Source organism: Triticum dicoccoides, chromosome 5A, assembly GCF_002162155.2.
Source record: "Triticum dicoccoides isolate Atlit2015 ecotype Zavitan chromosome 5A, WEW_v2.0, whole genome shotgun sequence".
NCBI classification, from domain to species: Eukaryota; Viridiplantae; Streptophyta; class Magnoliopsida; order Poales; family Poaceae; genus Triticum; species Triticum dicoccoides.
In genome coordinates, this window is record NC_041388.1 from 425,655,693 (window position 1) to 425,671,273 (window position 15,581).

Sequence of the window (15,581 nt, forward strand, 5' to 3'; positions counted from 1 at the left end):
GGCGCATTTATAAGGTCCCTTCCGAGTGGATGACAGGTGGGCCCGGTCGATCTAATCATATCCAGGAACAGTTATGCAGACGGGATACGTGGCGAAGAAAGCGGCGCGGAGATCGAGGCGTCTATGCCCCGTCCCATCCGAACGCCGCGGTCCGCTCCGCTTCGCGCGCGTCCCCAAATTTCGCATCCCGCGGAATCCGCGAACGGCAGATCGGTCTGTCAGACGTGGAGTTTCCGGTGATCCGTCGCTCGGAGATCGTCGAAGCCCGAAAGATCACTCGACACAAGAATAGAATGGATCGAGTCGACTGAAGACAAGTTGCTCACTGTCGACGAAGAGATTCTTTGGTCCAGGACAACGCACGACCAGAGCGCAAAGGTTAATCGGAAACGACATCAACTCCTTCCTCACTCGAAGCCTCAATCCATTCGGGGGCTAATGATGGGGTCATGTACCTAGGGTAGGGTCATGAACCTGATCTAAGTACCTTACCCAAAGACATCCTTAGAAGAGGTCGCCTTCCAGTCGACCAACGGAGGACTCACTCGACTGACCTGAAGGACTCGACCACGAAGACTCACTCGACCACCAGAAGGTCAAGAGGCACTCTGCACTGCAACGGCCTGTAATCAAGTAGACTTTATGATAGTAAAGGCACTTTATGTGGGGCGTTACCAGTAACGCCCCAGACTTAACTCACCTTAAACCCTCTCCTACGTGGGCTGGCTGGGGTCCTGGCGCACTCTATATAAGCCACCCCCCTCCACAGGTAGACGGGTTCGGCATCTTGTAACTCATATACTCATAATCCACTCGACCGCCTCCGGGCTCCGAGACGTAGGGCTATTACTTCTTCCGAGAAGGGCCTGAACTCGTACATCCCTTGTGTTTACAACCTCTCCATAGCTAGGACCTTGCTTCTCCATACCTACCCCCCACTCTACTGTCAGGCTTAGAACCACGACAGTCGGTCTACTTGTCTTGGACGTGATGCCTATATACATGATCATACCTAGATATTCTCATAACTATGTTCAATTCTGTTAATTGCTCAACAGTAATTTGTTCACCCATCGTAAAATACCTATGCTCTTGAGAGAAGCCACTAGTGAAACCTATGGCCCCCGGGTCTATCTTCATCATATTAATCTTCCAATACTTAGTTATTTCCTTTGATTTTTACTTTTCTTTTATTTTACTTTGCATCTTTATCATAAAAATACCAAAAATATTATCTTATCATATCTATCAGATCTCACTCTCGTAAGTGACCGTGTAGGGATTGACAACCCCTTATCGTGTTGGTTGCGAGGATTTATTTGTTTTGTGTAGGTGCGAGGGACTCGCGCGTAGCCTCCTACTAGATTGATACCTTGCTTCTCAAAACTGAGGGAAATACTTATGCTACTTTGCTGCACCACCCTTTCCTCTTCAAGGGAAAACCAACTCAAGTGCTCAAGAGGTAGCAGGTATCTAGAGTTACAAGGTTGGTATCTTGGCGTGGAGGCAGTAGGGGAAGTCTTGGGGTAAACAACAAGTCTTCGGTAGATGTAGTCTTGATCACGTTTCCAGCGTGCGGCTTCCGGAGTCCATCTAAAGAAGAATGAGGGCCCATCGGCCCAACCCGAGGAACATGGGCCGACTAGGTTAGTACCCCCTAGGACACTGTCAAAAAGTGTTTGAAAAAGTAAATGTGTTTGAGACGTATCAGCTATCCAAAGCTTAGCTTTGGAGCTTCTTGGGAGAAGGTGCCAACACACCAATCGCAACAACACCATCAACCACACATACTACCAACACGATGGACTTGGGTGCCTTTAGTTGCTCACATAACATAGGTGAATCATGTCCCTCGCACAAGGTCGCTACCGAATGCACCATCATAGGACTCAGATATAGCAGCTCCCGATGTCCAGGCATGGTTTGCAGCACTGGAGCCACGAGCACGGCGATGGAATCTCCCTTAGAGGTAGACAACACAGGGGACAAGGCAGGCATCGACGGTGAATTATCACGAACATAAGGGGGGAAACAACCATATAGCTCCGTCCCTCTGTCTTTTGCGGAGCCAACACCAGACACACCAGGAGGAGATGGCGTTAGAGCTTTGCAACATAGCCGACACAAGGAAGAGCCTTCTTAGAGCAACCTCTGCCTACTCTAGAAAGCTCCCAGCCCATGCCAACTAGCCTCGCAATAGCTTGGGCTGATCTACGAGAGCAAAAACGTAGCACCACATCAGACAAGGATCCCAAGGAGCAGTACCAGAGCTGACTGCTGCCTGCTACCTCTTGAGCACTGCGTTGGTTTTCCCTTGAATAGGAAAGGGTGATGCAGTAAAGTAGCGTAAGTATTTCCCTCAGTTTTTGAGAATCAAGGTATCAATCCAGTGGGAGACTACACGCAAGTCCCTCGTACCTGCACAAACAATTAAGAACCTCGCAACCAATGCGATAAAGGGGTTGTCAATCCCTTCATGTTCACTTACGAGAGTGAGATCTGATAGAGATAATAATAATAAGATAAATAATTTTGGTATTTTTATGATATAGATTGAAAGTAAAGATTGCAAAATAAATGGTGCCAAAAATAGCTTGTTGACGGGAGATTAATATAATGGAGAATAGACCCGGGGGCCATAGGTTTCACTAGTGGCTTCTCTCAAGGTAACATAAGTATTACGGTGGGTGAACAAATTACCGTCGAGCAATTGATAGAAAAGTGCATAATTATGAGAATATCTAGGCATGATCATGTATATAGGCATCACGTCAGCGACAACTAGACTGAAACGATTCTGCATCTACTACTATTACTCCACACATCGACCGCTATCCAGCATGCATCTAGAGTATTAAATTCATAAGAACAGAGTAACGCATTAGGCAAGATGACATGATGTAGAGGGATAAACTCAAGCAATATGATATAAACCCCATCTTTTTATCCTCGATGGCAACAATACAATACGTGCCTTGCTGCCCCTACTGTCATTGGGAAAGGACACCGCAAGATTGAACCCAAAGCTAAGCACTTCTCCCATTGCAAGAAAGATCAATCTAGTAGGCCAAACCAAACCGATAATTCGAAGAGACTTGCATAAATAACCAATCATACATAAAAGATTTGAGAGAAGAATCAAATATTGTTCATAGATAAACTTGATCATAAACCCACAATTCATCGGATCTCGACAAACACACCTCAAAAAGAGTTACATCAAATAGATCTCCAAGAAGATCGAGGAGAACATTGTATTGAGATCCAAAGAGAGAGAGAGAAGAAGCCATCTAGCTAATAACTATGGACCCGAAGGTCTGAAGTAAACTACTCACACATCATCGGAGAGGCCATGGTGTTGATGTAGAAGCCCTCCGTGATCGATTCCCCCTCCGGCGGAGCTCCGGAAAAGGCCCAAGATGGGATCTCACGGGTACAGAAGGTTGCGGCGGTGGAAATAGGGTTTCCTGATGCTCCTGGATGTTTTCGGGGTATGTACTATGAAATATTTGATTCCACGAGGGGCCCACGAGGGTGGAGGGTGCGCCCAGGGGGGTAGGCGCGCCCCCCTGCCTCGTGGCCTCCTCGGTGATTTCTTGACGTCCACTCCAAGTCCTTTGGATCACGTTTGTTCCAAAAATAACTCTCCCGAAGGTTTCATTCCATTTGGATTCCGTTTGATATTCCTTTTCTGCGAAACACTGAAATAGGCAAAAAAACAGCAATTTGCACTGGGCCTTGGGTTAGTAGGTTAGTCCCAAAAATAATATAAAAGTGTAAAATAAAGCCCATTAACATCCAAAACAGATAATATAATAGCATGGAACAATCAAAAGTTATAGATACGTTGGAGACGTATCACTGCCCACAACCAGCAATGAAGCGCCTTAGAGGGGAGTACGGATTTCATCGGTCCCTCACATGAAACCAGAGCTTGACAGTGCTAGATGCCGAGGCGGGACACGAACGACACAAAAGGCATGACAACGAGCTAAGTGGACGCCAAAAATTGTGGCACTCGCGTGAATGGTAACCATTCTCTAAATAACAAGAGCACTAAAAAGGATCTCTGCAACATACCCTGAAGCAAAGCAGGGGTGGGATGGGTATCCATTATGTGGGCTGGCGATGCCGGACGCCGTGGAACACACCGTGGCACATCCTGCCATCCCTCACTTGTCAGGGCCTCACGCTCCATACACGGATGAACGAATAAAGTCAAGCATTGGGTAGCCGGTGACGTCTGCAGGAATAGCTCCTCATAGACATTGCTCTCATCGCCGCTGATGAGGGAGGCCCACGTCACAGACCAAACATGTGGCTTCAACCATCCTTCTACCCTTTTTAGAGAAAAGGCGAAGACCGAGCCTGAGAGATGGCTCAAATCTTTCCTGGCTTTGAATAACAAAGCCATAAATCGTCCATGATTACAAGAGCAACACAATACAGAGAAAATAAAAATGAAACGAAGAAAATGGTACATGGTACAATACAACACAAACTCAAAGGCATCGACAAACCGAGCGAGAGCTTGAAGCGCCAATGCCAACGTCCACCGTAGTGCCATCACCGGCAAACTAACAGGACCACAAGAAGGGAGCACACCGCGCTTGCATTGTGGCGCTAACTACATCCAAGAGACCAAATAGGAGCCAACCATGGTCTGTCTCCGCCACTGCTAAGGGCCACTACCCTTCACCCAGGCTCTATGGGTGTTGCACTGGTAGCCGGTAGAATGGCTCCCAGAACCAAGAGCCATGGTTCGCAAGCTGATAAATGAGAACAGCAGAAACAGAACTACAAGCAGCAAGTAACCTACCATAGGGGCATCGTCATCGGCATCGAAAAGGCACCATGTCGGGCGAGAGCCGTCGATCGAAGGCGCAATCCATGGAGCAGGCCAAAAGGGGCAATACCAGGCACCAACTGAAGTCAAGCAAGTTGTCGGAGATGAGAACAAGCCAACAACACCAACACTAAGCCACCACTACTCCCTCACCGCCTAGTAGGTCCCGGCCGACGCCTTTAGAAAGGAGCACGACACCACGGCGTCGTCGTCGTCCAAAACAGGGGACCAAGGGCTTTCACCCATGCTCAAGGATGGGGTGGGCAAGGGAGGATCCCCACCGGAGCCTCCAGGAAGGGGATCGACACCAAAAGGTGTCGACTTTGATCTGGCCGCCTCGCTGACCCGAAGTTTCCTTCGGATTCGCATCCTCCCACCGGATCCATAGAGCCAATGCATGAGGAAGACGACCACGGCGGCCGGGAGCAGGAGATGGCCCAGAACGAAGTACATCGAGTGATGGGTAAAACAACACCGGGAATCGGGGGAAGGTCAGCGAGGAACCACCACCCACACAGGCGACGACCGCTGCCCGCACGGCCGAGGGACGACCCATTTGCACTCGCCAGCACAACCCGCTGCTCAAACCACGCCGAGCACCTCCGACCGGGGCCACCGCCTTGGGATCCGAGGCCCTCCATGAGGGGTGGAGCTGCCAAGTCCGCACAGCCACCTTCATCGGTGCCACGCTACCGCGCTGGAGGCCACCTCTGGCGGCGGCGGACGTGAGAGGGAGAGCGGGAACGAAGGCGGCGACTAGGGTTGGCCCCAGAGTCACCTCAGAGGAGACGACGCAGGGGTATCAATTATCAAAGGTGAACAATGTCCTCCTTCTACCTTAATGGTTGTCTTTGGAGTCAAAGAAGGAACAAAGTTCGTTGCCCACCGAAGCAGCGGCGGAGCTACAACAAAATGACTTGGCCGACCAGCTTGAAGAAAGCCCAATGTTTTTTTTCCTCCATGGCCCATTTATGCCTAAAGGCCCACTTGTTTGTAGCAAAACTGGGCGGGCCACGACCCAGTTTTGCTTGCACTAAGCTCCGCCAATGCACCGAAGGTACCTACTAAGCACTGACCCAATCAGTGCGTGATACTCGTGTTTTTTTTTGGAGGACGATACTCGTGTATAGATCAGTAAGATAACGCCTCACACCCTCTTTGTTCTTTGGGCCGGGCTTGATGGCGTAGATAGGTGGCATAATATTTCATATTTAAGCTAGATAATTAAGTCGATCGTTACATATTTTCAGAACCAAAATGCCTCAATATGAAAAGAAAACCCGCCTTGGAGCAGTTGATCCGTCCATGTGAATAGCAAAAATAGTGTAGTCGATCTGTACAAGACACGCCTTGGAGAAGAGACCCCAACAAAACTAAACCACTCGCATCCAACTCGGCCAACATAGGGCAATATAAGACTAGCTTCTTAAAAAATTAATTTGGAGCAAAAGGGGGCGCCGATCGGAGCGGGTGAGCGAGCGACCGCCAGCGACCAGGGCGGCCGTGGAGATAGCGTGGAACCGACGGAAGGCGCACCACACCAAAGGGTCGACCATCATCACGCGGCGCGGCTGGCGGTGGCCAGCTTCCCGCACAAGCGTGAACGCGGCCGGCCGCCGTGCGTGGCCTCCTCTCCTCCTAGCTCTGACACGCACTGGGACACAGCAACAAACTAAGCTCGGTCGGTGCTGCGCGCAGCGGCAGTGCGCAGCCACGTCCAGCCGTGCCTACGAGGAGGACATGGAAAGATGGACACAGCTGGTTGAATGCGGTGCCCGCGCCGGGCGAGTACGCGCGCTCCCCGACGGAGCGCAGGGCAGCATCGGGGGGTGTCTGCATGCGCCGGCAGGCAGCCTGCGCCCCGCTGCTTCCGCCCCTTTCCTGGTAGCAAATTAACTCACCGTCCACCCATGACCCATCCCTTGTGCAGTCTGCGCGCGCGTGCTGCCGTATTGTGGTACCTGCTCGTGGCCGCCTGCCCGTGTGCTCAGAAGACGGCCGGCCGGGGGGAAGTTAACGGGCGGTCGCCGGTCAAGGCTTCAATGATCCTTCCACCGGCGGCCCGGTCGCCACGACGGTGGTCTGGAACTCGAGCGCCAGCCTTTTGTCCGCTTCAAGGTCACGAGGAGGAAAGCGGAAGCGTGTCGCGTGTCTGCTGCTGCCACTCTGCTGCTGCTCTGCTGTGGTGCGCGTGGACCGGGTCGTGCGTGGACTGGATGGAGGCGCCGAAAGGTCCGCTTTATTCTCGCCTACTACGGAAGATGGCCTCGCCTCAGGCAGTTTCTCTGAGTGGGCCGGTCCAGCCACGCGGTTTGGAAACATTGTATGTACTGCTCTCTGCGAATCACTTTTTTCTATATATGTTTGCGTTTTTCTATGTATGTTCATAGATTTTCTTTTGGGTTTCTTGTTTGTTTTTATTTTAATTTTCTTTTAGTGTTCTCCTTATTTCTGATTTTTATTTGTTTCACACTTTCCAGATACATGTTCAACATTTTTTAATACACAGTGAATACGTTTTTACACACATTGAACATTATTGATAAATGCCAGAAAAATTAAAACGTCCGAACATTTTCTAATTGTCAGAATAGTTTTTAAATGTCATGAACATTTTTTTGGATGGTACAAAACATTTTTCTAGATAACACGGCTGTTTTCTTATGCATGTAAGTCTTTTCTGAATATGGCACAAACATATTTTTTTTCAAACGTATGAGCATTTTAATTTTTAATCAAATATTTTTCTAAATTACACATGCTTTTTTTACATTGAATATTTTTTAAATGTCATGAATATTTTTTGAAATGCATGAACATTTTGTAAATGTGTGATGAAAGTTTTTACAATTTAAGAAAACTATTTTTTTAAGATGTATTTATAATATCTCAAAAATATAAACCAAATTAAAAAAGCTATAAAAAGGACCAATTGAATAGCAAGCAAGGTAACGTACCAGTACCAGTCCGACCACTAATGGGTTCCGTTGAGGCGAGCTACCGTCTCGCAATAAGCGAGGCGTAGCCACGCCCGAAAGGGTCGTAACAACATGACAGAACTGCGTGTCTTCGTAGCGACTTGGCCCAAAGAACGAGGGGCGTACTTTGGATGATGTCATGAAAGGGAGACCTCCTAATCGCCGCTTCAAGCACCGGTTCGAAAAGGTACCGCTCGCATGAATGCTTAGTTGCTTACATAGGCTGAGGCATGAAATTTGGATTTCGCTCGGTATTGCTCTTTCGACTAGATATTTTTTGACAAGTTCACTTCAAAACCCCAGTCGGCTCAATTGGGTTTTTCTTTCCTCTGTTAATGGTTTAAACAAAACCAGCATCATTTTTTTGGTTCATGAATTTGAAAAAAATGTTCATCGATACAAAAAAAATGTTCATGTATTTGAAAAATATTCAGAACTTTGTGCATCTGGATAAATATCATTAATTTGAAAATTTCTCATGGATTTGGAAAAGAATCATGAATTTGACAAAAAAAATTGCGGATACGGGAAAAATTTGAGAATTTGAATAATAATCCGTGGATTCTGAAAAAGTTCATGAATTTGAATAAAAACATGGATGTGAAAAGAGTTCACGGATTCAAAATAAGGTCATGGATTAGAAAGAATATCATAAATTTGATAATTATTCATGCATTCTAAAATGTTTGCGAATACGTAAAAAATGTTCACAAGTTTTTTAAAAAAAACACGAATCTGAAATATGTCCACAAAATTTAAAAAATATTCAAGAAATATGTTCACAAATTAAAACATTGCACTTTTGTCAACAGTTCATGCATTTGAAAGAAGTTTGGGATTCTGAAAAAAGTTCATGCATTTGAAAAAATCTTAAGTTTTTTTAAGAAAGAAAAATAAAAGGAATAAGAATAAAAAACAAAAAACCCCGCATAAAAACAACTGAAAAAGAAAGGAAAAAGTTTGGTGGACGCTCTTAAAAATCAGGGGTAGCTCCCACCGGTATGATATGCTAGATGTGTCATCCTGTTATCGAGGGGAGTTTGCGTCATGTAGGAGTTACACTGTACCAACACTGGTAGAAAAAGGGCCTGTTGTCCCGGTTCGTAAGGGCCTTTTGTCTCGGTTCTGGAACCGGGACTAAAGGGTCGGTACTAATGCACTGTCCCTTTAGTCCCGGTTCAATCTAGAACCGGGACAGATGGGCCTCCACGTGGCCTGTGCGCGGAGCCCAGGCAGGAGACCCTTTGGTCCCGGTTGGTGGCACCAACCGGGACCAATAGGCATCCACGCGTCAGCATTTCTGTGGTTGGTGTTTTTGTTTTTTTTTTGAAAGGGGGGGAGGGGGTTGGGGGTTTTGGGGGGTTAATTTAGGTGATTCATATATTGTGTTAGCTAGCTATAATTAATAAAGAGAAGTGTCCTCTCTTATGTCCGTGCTTGGTCGACGCTACGTACTATACATACGTATAGAGAGGACTAGACACGCTAGCTAGCTAGTAAGCAAACGAAGGAAACAGAATATCGTCATGAACATATATGCATACAGAGAGAAGTGATATCGACCACCTCTCCTTCTCCGAGAGATTGGTCGAACAACAAGTTCTCGTATATCTATCCGACACTACCGGCTACATATATACAATAATTATCTCTTACAAATATAATCATACGGACTCAGGGTCCACATAGTATTCTCCGTCTTCAGGGATCACGTGGTCAAGAAAGAATGCCGCCAATTTCTCTTGAATTGCTCGCATGCGAGCTGGTGCTAGCAGTTCATCCCGCTTCCGAAACATCTAATTTAAAGAAGGGGGTATATATATATATATGAATGAAACTCAACACAAATGATGGTAATAAAATAAAATTGTGAATGTTGTTATTTACGTACTTCATATTGTTCGTCAGTGTAGCCCCGCTCACAGGTCGTGTGGCGGATGGACTCGCAAACGTAGTATCCACAAAAATCATTCTCTTGTTCCTGCCACAACCACTTTATAAGAAATAGAGGTCAATCAAACTGATAAGCAAGAATGCCAAATGGTATTGATGAAATTAGTGCTTGAATGACTAGTAGACGCGTGGAACATGCTATTATAGTACTTACTTTTGGGTGTCTAAATTGCAGCTCCTTCGGCAGTCCCGGAGCTTTTCTGGCTCCAAACCCTGCCGGACAAAGAAAACAATTACTTGATATATCAGGAAATGAACAAAGTTGCTGATATGGTGGATAATGATCGATTTAACTTACTTCTCGAGTATTTGAGTCATGTCTGCATAGTCCTGGGGATCTTTTCGTCTTGAGTCTAAGACGGTTACTAGTCCCTGCTCAAGCTTAATCTCTAGGAGAATATAGTGGAAACTGCACACGCATGCATAACTCATCAATTACATTACTATAACCTTGACTAATATATAAGGGAAACCGAATACGCACAAGACAGTAACACTCACTTGAAGTTGTAAGGAAAGAGTATTATATCTTTGTTTTTATTTATTACCAACGATCATAGCAAGTTGGCCTCGGTAGCTGCGGCATGAAATTTAACCTGAGTTGCATCTATGAGATATGTGTTAATGAACCCAATATCACCGACTTGTCTTTTTTTCAATTCGGCGATCTTCAATCTGCATAATATAGTGAGGATGATTATAAATACATGCAATGAAAGAGCTGAGCTATATAGAGAGACTTAATGACAGAAGTAGTACTACATACAGACAGTAGCAGGCGACCGTTGTTTTATCGAGGGCCAATTGATTGAAAAACTTATAGAACTCCTCAAATGGAACAGGCAACAGTTTAATTCCAACGAGGTCATGCTCCTTTTTAACTTTCACATACAAAGTACTCCTCCCCCCAGAGTCCCTGCAGATTTTCAAGTACCAATCATGCAATCTTCGCATCATCGTTGATAGAGATCTTTCATCTTTGACGAGAGGCTTCCCGTACTCGTATCTTTGTATCTGCACCTCCATGGGTTCATAATGTACATCGTCGGGCAGGTAATCTGCAAGATTGCTATAACCGGGCACCATCCTCGGATCATTAGCGATGTTGTGGCTAGGCACCTTGAGCGGGGGGCACGATTGCTTCGCTTGTTCGCCGAGCTGGGCAATTTGTTTCCCAGCAAGTCGTTCTTTCAGCCTTTGATCACTGACAGTACTTCCAGACCGCTCCGCTTCGGCAAATTCCTTTCCAATAATGCGCTCATAGTTTCCTTTCGGCGGAGACTTGGATGGTTTTGTCAGGGCAGCCAGAGTGCGCTTCCCTTTCACCGGATCTACCTTCTCCTCCGGAAGTGGATGTCTCTTTGCTTTCAACCCTTGAAACCAGTCATCCACTTCGGTTCGTGCGATCTCGGTGTTCTCCTCCGGGGTCCTCTCGTATGGTAACTTCTCTGGAGTCTTCAGAGAAGGACCGAATCTGTATGTCCTCCCACCTCTGGCTGTACTGCTAGACGCCGGCCGAGCAGACGGAGCGGTTGTATTCTTTACTTGCTTACGAGGCGGAGGAGAAGGACTACGATGCGCCGGAGCAGCCGGAGCAGCGGCAGGTCTCTTCCGCCCTTGCTGACGAGGTGGAGAAGGAGGAGGCTGGCTGCTCGGGCGCATCGGCGCAGGCGGAGAAGGAGGCGGAGTGCCGCCACGCGCTGGAGAAGGAGCCGGTCGAGTGCCCTGATCGTCACTCGCCGGAGGAGGAGGCGGTGGAGGAGGCGGAGTGCCCTGACTCGCCGGAGGAGGAGGCGGTGGAGGAGGCGGAGTGCCCTGACTTGCCGGAGAAGGAGGAGGAGGCGGAGGCGTCCAGTTCGGAAGGTTGATGAGCTCCTTCCGCCATAGGCATGGAGTCTTTAGAGCAGACCCCAGCCTAGTCTCCCCTTCACCGGTAGGGTGGTCAAGCTGGAGGTCCTCAAATCCCTCCGTTATTTCATCCACCATCACCCTAGCATATCCTTCTGGAATCGGCCGGCGGTGAAAAGTTGCGCCGGGTTCAGTAGGATAAACAGAGCCAACGGCCGCCTTGACCTTCAAATTCATCCATTGCGTCCTAAGGTGGCAATTTTGAGACTCCGTGATAGCATCCACGGGATAGCTGGCAGGAGCCGTCAAGGCATGCTCCGACTGAAGCACCTCGGTGGAGGCCATGCTGCTTCTCCGCTGAGATGGCGGGGTAGCTTCGGGGGAAGTTTCGGCGGTATGTTTGCTGTGATTTGCTTCTCGTTCCTCTATCGCTTGTACCCTTGCTTGCAGCGCCTGCATTTGGGTCTGCTGCACTTTTTTCCTCCTCTCATGAGATTTGTAACCGCCTGCGTCCGGAAACCCAACCTTCCACGGAATGGAGCCTGGCGTGCCTCGTGTCCGTCCAGGGTGCTCAGGATTCCCGAGGGCCATTGTGAGCTCGTCGTTCTCTCTGTCTGGAAAGAACGCCCCTTGCTGCGCTGCTTCGATATAGTGCTGAAGCATCCTGACTGGTATGTCCATTTGATTGTTTGTCCAAATGCACTTCCCTGTTACAGGGTCCAAGGTTCCGCCAGCCCCGAAGAACCAAGTCCGGCAACGGTCTGGCCAGTTAATTGTCTCTGTTTCGATCCCTTTATCAACCAAATCATTCTCAGTCTTGGCCCACTTAGGCCGGGCTACGAGGTAGCCACCTGACCCCGTGCGATGGTGATGCTTTTTCTTCGCAGCATTTTGCTTGTTTGTCACCGACATCTTCTTACTCTTTTCCGATGTCTTGTGGGCCACAAATGCGGGCCAGTGATCTCTGATCTTCTCATATCTGCCCTTGAATTCTGGTGTCTCATTATTTTCGACAAACTTATTCAGCTCTTTCTTCCACCTCCTGAATAGTTCTGTCATCCTCTTAAGAGCAAAAGACTTGATTAATTGCTCTTTAACTGACTTCTCTGGATTATCCTCTAGCGGTAGGGTGAAATTTGACTTCAGCTTAGTCCAAAGATCATTTTTCTGCATATCATTGACATAAGACACCTCAGGGTCTTCTGTAGCCGGCTTAAACCATTGCTGGATGTTGATCGGGATCTTGTCCCTAACCAAAACCCCGCACTGAGCAACAAATGCGCTCTTTGTCCGGAGGGGTTCAATCGCTTGGCCGTCGGGTGCGATTGCTATGATCTCAAACTTTTCATCCGAGCTCAACTTTTTCTTCGGGCCTCGTCTCTTTACCGAAGTTGTGCTCGATCCGGCGGGCTAGAAAAAAAAATAAAGACTTAATTAATATGTGTACATACCAAAACAATGAATGCATCAATTAGCTAGTCAGCAGAAGCTTAACTAATATATATACCTGGCCGGACTCGGTTCGGTCACCGGAGACGTCATCACGGTCTCCTTCTTGCACCGGCATTGGGTCACCGGAGCCGTCCTCACGGTCTCCTTCTTGCACCGGCATTAGGTCACCGGAGCCATCATAATCAGTTGCTTCCAGACCATCGGTCTCATTGAGAAACAACGAGCAGATGGCATCACTTCCTCGTGCGATTATGTCCCCCAACAACTCTTCTTGTACTTCGTCTCGGGCGGTGTCCATAGTTTCTACAAATATTGACAACATGGCAATTATTATTCAAACATGACAGATGGATATATTAGTGGCAAAAATGTAGAACTAATATTAATTAGTGGCCTCGACGCTGCTTCTCTAGGGTTTGGGGTGGCCTCGACGCTGCTTCTCTAGGGTTTGGGGTGGCCTCGACGCTGCTTCTCTAGGGTTTGGGGTGGCCTCGACAACGCTTCAAGGATAAAAAAAGAAGAGGAAGAAGAAAAAAAAGAGGAGAAGAAAGAATAGTGGAGTAAGAACTCCTCTATTCTTTCTTCTCCTCTTTTTTTTCTTCTTCTTCCTCTTTTTTTATCGGGAACGAGGGTCGTCGAGGGTCACCGAGCGATAGAGGAAACTCTAAATAGCAAGTATCGTGGGTGTGAGATACATGTGGCCGTCGGTGTCGGACACTACATCCACGTCCCACAAGTGACGTGGGCGCCGAAGCCCGCGCCACTTATGGGACGTGGATGTAGTGTCCGACACCGATGGTACATATATCTCACACCGACGATACTTTCTATTTAGGGTTTCTCCTCTACCGCTCGGCGACCCTCGAAGACCCTCGTTCCCGATAAAAAAAGAGGAAGAAGAAGAAAAAAAAAAGAGGACAAGAAAGAATAGAGGAGTCTCCTCTATGACTCCTCTATTCTTTCTTCTCCTCTTTTTTTCTTCTTCCTCTTCTTTTTTTATCCTCTTCTTCCTCTCATGTTCGAGAGGATCACCGAGGGGTCGGGAGGTTTCCTAGTGTCAAAGGATTCAACAAAACCATGTCTTCATCATTAGGCAAAAGTAACAGGTGCATGATGGTATGAAGCTCTCCAAAGTTATTTTGGAACGGAGTCCCAGATAAGATAATTCGCTTTTTGGTACAAAGTTCAGCAAGAACCTTCCAAATATCATTATTTGGAAGGCCTTTGCTGAAATTCATACAAAAAGGCAAATTGTCCTATCCGGGACACCATTCCAAAATAACTTTGGAGGACTTCGTCATGCCCTGGTTACTTCTGGCTAATGATGAAGCCATGGATTTCTTCAATACTTTGACACTAGGAAACCTCTCTCGACCCCTCGAACCCCCGATGACCCTGGAACCCTCGACCCCTAGATGACCCTGGAACCCTCGACCCTCGATCCTCTAGAACCCTCGAAGAAAGGAATAGCTAGAGGAGAAGATCGAAGAAAAAAAAGAAAAAAAAAGAGGAGAAGAAGAAAGGAATAGTGGAGAAGAAGAGAAAATAGAATATTCTATTTTCTCTTCTTCTCCACTATTCCTTTCTTCTTCTCCTCTTCTTTTCCTTCTTTTTTCTTCTTCTTATTTATTTCTCCTCTTCTTTTCCTCTCCTCTTCTTCTTTCTTTCCTCTTCTTATTTTCTTCTTTCCTATCCTTCTTTTTCTAAAATTGTAACTTTTGCATATATAAAACTTTTCTAAAATTGTAACTTTCTATATATGAACAAAAAACTTTCTATGAACAAAAAAACATTTTTAACATATATGTTTAGCAAATTCTAGCCACATACATCACATACACATATACATTATAGCCACATACACATATACATCACATATGAACAAAAAAATAAACTAATAAAAATAAAAAACATATTGCAACATATGAACAAAAACATATAGCCACATACATACACATACATTATATATATATGAAAAAAATTAAACTAATAAAGGCAGGGGCGCGGGAGTGGTGGCGCCGGCGGGGCAGAGGGGCATGGCGGCAGCGGTGGCGCCGGCGGGGCAGGGCAGGGCAGGGGCGCGGGAGCGAGGCAAGGCAGGGGCGCGAGGCAGGTGCTCACAGAGGGGTGGCAGAGCACGGCGGGCGGCGTCGGGCGCGGGGACGACGGTGAGGTGGCATTCCAGGGCGGCGGCGACGGCAAAGTTGAGCAGCCTGACGGCGTCAGAGGCGGCGACGACAGTGAGGTGGACCAGCCTGACGGCGTCGGAGGCGGCGACGGCGACGAGGTGGAGCAGCCTGACGGCTCGGCGGCGACGGCGACGAGGCAGAGCAGCGGGCGTCGAGCGGAGAAGAAAGGGATGGATTTTGGAGAAACTGCTAAGTGCTGCTTATATAGCAAAGCCTTTAGTCCCGGTTCGTGGCACAAACCGGGACTAATGCCCCGCTTTAGTCCCGGTTGGTGCCACCAACCAGGACCAAAGGCCAATTTTCAGCAGCCCAAAG